Below are 4426 nucleotides of genomic sequence, written 5' to 3' on the forward strand. Positions count from 1 at the left end.
CTTTTAAACAGCTGCAAGTTTCTTATAATAATTAATCTACAAGGTGAAAAGTTGTTTATAGTGTCAGATGTGTTTGCTGCTTTTCCTTCTTGAAAAGTATCAGCCACTCACCAGCCCTGCTGGGAGGGAAGCAGACAGGGCTTAGCCTGTGTCCTATGCTACTGCGGAGAGTAATGAGAGCACTACCGCACCAAGAGGCTCCCTCTCAGGATGGCACTCAGCACTTGGCGAGCTGCACAAATACAAGTCCGCGTGCTGTGTTCGTCTGCTCTACTGCGATGAGAAATAAGGCTGTTTCCGAGATTTCATCTCACACTTACGTACTTAAGAATTTAAAGTGGTACAAGCAGTGGAGCACAATTCCATCTCATTAAAAGTTCTGTTTAGATTCAAGTTGTCACCTCGTACTTTTATGCCAATTACAGAACTTCTTTATCATGCATTCATATCAGATTTTTAAAGTATGCTTGACCTCTTGTTGTACCTAACAGACAATGACCGCAACCCTGTTTTTGGTTGGCTCCTTATAGCAAGAAAACAAAGGCCTGAGAGAGATCCTTCAAATAACTCGAGAATCATTTGTGAACCTTCGGAAGGATGATGTGTCGGAAAGTGCGTCTTTGTCAGCCTTGGTGACCAGCAGTGATCTGAGTCTGAGAAAGAGCTGAAGGGCTCCAGGTGTGAGGCTCTGTACATGGTTCACGCAGTCGCCAGGGCTGGCTGGGGAGAGAGGGAGGGAGGGAGGGAGGGAGGGAGTGAGTGAGTGAGTGAGTGAATGAACGAACAGAAAATGCGATTTTAGTCAACACTTGTTTTCCCTCTGTAGTATGTACAGTGCACTAGCTCAGAGATAGCAACAAAGAATGTGTACTTATGGTTGTAAACTTTATTCCAAGATATGGAAATGTAGAAACTGAGCCACTGTTAATTGGTGAACAAATGACAGATTTTCAGTGACTCTTGAATATATCAAGCTTTCAGTGCTGTTCACTCTCTGGATGATATAAATTCAAATAGGCCCAATAAATGTTTGTGAATTCATAGAATTATTCCAGTTTTAAAATACAAGTTTTTGCCGTGGTTATGAATAGGAAATCTGCATACCGAATTTTACTTTTCCTGTTTGGTGTCAGAATTAACAAATTGTCCATGCACCGTGTGATTCGCTGCTTGAGTGCCTGCCTGTCTACTTTCCCACTTACTTTTTTTTTGGTCAAAGAAAATTGAGGTCAAAAGGCTTGAGGAGTATTTCTTATGTACCACAAATAAGATGTAATTTAATTCTAGCTAATTTACTGTAATTAATTCTTAGCTATCAGTTGTCTAAGACATGCTTAAATTATGAAACATCATTTCAGGAATGAAAGAGAAGGAATAATTACTTTCTAAGAAAGAAGATCTTATAATAGACATACTTAGTAGGTTAAACTACTCCTTTGAAAAAATAAGTTTTGGTGTTCAGTCATTATGAACATGAGATTTTTTTTCTTCTCTGGTCTATACCTATTTAAGGATCTTGTATGGATCATTTAGATAACAGAGTTGAAATGTTCAATATAGGAAGATAAGGTACGGTGACTTTCAAGCTAAGTTCAGCATTCCTGTGGCTCCTGGAACCCCTTTGTTTCTTAAATAATTACTCTTGAGATACAAAAAAGTAGAATTCAATTTCAGAAAAAAATTCTGTATGTATGTTTAAACTTCATCTGATTTTCATAATCTGTAAGATTTCTCTTCTGACCTTTCATATGGAAAGGAAAGTGGAAATCTATGTATTTATAAGTATTTATTTTCTTTAAAAAAAGAATCAAATACACAGTGTATGAATTTTTGAAATCTACCCAAAACAGAAATGTGCTTTAACACTGATTAAGATTTAAGGTTTTCTTATTTTGTAGTGAGTATAGAATAAACGGATAAGAATATCAAATATGATTATACTCATTTATATTAAATACATGTTATAATTAGCACAAATAGAAAATTCTACTTTTGAGTATATTATTTGTTAAAGAAATATTACTTCTTGTGGTAATTTTTATGTATTATTTCATATGTTGGTAAAATTCAAAACGACTTTTCACTTCAGAGATTTTCTATCTTCAGTTCCGGGTGGATGGGCTGACCAGGAGAGGGCTAGTAGCCCACACATCAGATTTCTTTTCTCATCAGAGGCCTTAATTGAAATTTTATAAATAAATGGCATTTTTTATTTTTAAACTTTTCTATAGGTTTTTAGGAAAGTATCCCTTAATTAAATGGCATATTCATTCAAATACTTTTTATCCCCAAGGAAGAATTTAAAAAAATAAGCTACACATTTGAGATTAAGTTAGAGGAAATTCATTGAGGCAGCTCTGTTACAAAAATCATTTGATAAATGATTATTTTTGTAAAACAGTTAATTTATTCTTGGTCTTCTTAGATAAATTTTAAGGTCTTGGGTGTTGAAAGACATTAACTTTGTTTTTAGGACAGTTATGCACCCCATTTTTTTGTTTTATGGAACTTTACATTTATGTCTGAGAGTATGTATTGGCATAGGAACCTATTTTATCAATAAAGATGAATGGTTAAAACTGGCATGGCCTCCAATTTAATTTGAAAATACTGCATACACTTCTTGTGCATTGTTTATTCAAGGCCTTCCGTCTCCTTACCACAAAACAAGTACTGAGTAGCAAGTTCTGCTTCTGCTTCTTAGGACGAGGTCAGCAGCTGCTACTGTGGTGGGATGAGTAGTGTCCCCTGGGAAGACAGGTCCCCGTCCTGAGCAGCTGGGACGTGAGCGTGTCTGGAAATGCGGTCTTCACAGGTGTAATTGTCTCGGGAAGGGCGCTCCGGATTTAGGTGGGACCCTAAACGCAGTGGCTGGTGCCTTCGGTTGATTTTGTTGTTGTTCTGGCAGTTGAACTCAGGACCCTGCACTTGCCAGGCAGGCACTATGCCACTGAGCTCCAGCCCTGGCCCCACTGGTGTCCTTATTAAAAGGAGATTTGAGACACAGAGGAAAAGCCACATGAATATAGAGGCAGAGATGTGCACGAGCCTCGGAACGCGAGTGCCTTTTAGCCACCACGTGACTAGGAGAGAGGCACAGAATGGCCTGGGCCCCCAGAGCCTCCAGAAGAGGCAAGCCTGCTGACGTGGGTTCTGGCCCGCGGCCGGTGGGAAAGGGAATGTCTTATGGTAAGCCCTCCCTCAGCCTGTGGGTGTCTCTCACAGCAGCTCTAAGAAACACATACTTCATGTGTTCAACTCGTCATCCATCAGTCAACCCCTTTAAAGTTTTATATAGGGATTACAGTTTTTAAAAACTATATTCAGCCTCACAGATAAAATGTTTTCTGTTCAAATTTATATTCTTTGATTTTTTTAATCACAATAATTTATACATTGTGTGTGTCTTATTTTTACTTTTAAAGGTTTTAAAGGGTGTTTTTTGTTGTTGTTGTTGTTGTTGTTTTTAGTGTATTTGGTTGTTCCAGGGTCTCCCTGTGCAGCTCGGACTCGTAGTGATCCTCTTGCTTTCAACCTCCCCAGCACTGGGATTACAGGCACGTATGGCTGGCTTGACATGTGTTGCCGGAGATCGAACCGCGATCCCTGTGCTCGCCTAAGCAGGCACTTTAGTCTGCTGAGCTATCTCACTGATCTGTGTCCGTCTCTTTGAGACTAGGTCTCCCTCTGCGGCTCAGGCTGGCCTTGAGCTTGGCAATGACCCTCCCTGCCTCGGCCTCCTGAGTGCTGGGATTTACAGGCGTGTGCCACCGCGTCTAGCATTAACTTTCTTTTACTTTCTAACCTGCTTCAGTGAAGCAATAGAAGCTCATCAATCCATAACTTAATTTGGGGTGAATAATGCTAGCTTTTTTGATTTAGAGAGTAAAACAAAACTTTTTAGAATATTGATGAAGATAATTTACAACTGGCATTGGAGCGGATCATTTCCTCTTTCCTCGCTGGCTGCTCTGTCTACCTTTCCTCTGGCCTCATACTCTAGAGAGCCCTCAGATGCAGTCTTTGTCCAAACCTTGTGAGAGTAAGACAAAGCAGATTCAACCTAAATGTCCTATGGTAGACAGCTAAGTAAGTATCAAAGGCTAGGCGGTGTGGCTTACTGCACACTAGGGCTTAAAGAGTCTAGCAATAGGAAAACGTTCGCGTAAGTTATTATGCATCAATACAATTTATTTACACAAAACACATGTAAAGTGGGAAATCTCTACACTGTCAATATACTTCAAACTAATTCTACTGTTCAACTGTTGCCAGTAAACCGAAGACTTGTCACTGTCATTGTATAAATGTGTTGTAATTTATTCATCCATTGGCTATTCAGTTTGCACATGTTTTTTTCTTATTAAATTGATTCATGAAAGGTAAGATTTCAGAGGTTCTTGAGTCTGTACAAAGGCCTGGTGAG

Source organism: Octodon degus, unplaced genomic scaffold (assembly GCF_000260255.1).
Source record: "Octodon degus isolate 3935 unplaced genomic scaffold, OctDeg1.0 scaffold00064, whole genome shotgun sequence".
Lineage (NCBI taxonomy): Eukaryota > Metazoa > Chordata > Mammalia > Rodentia > Octodontidae > Octodon > Octodon degus.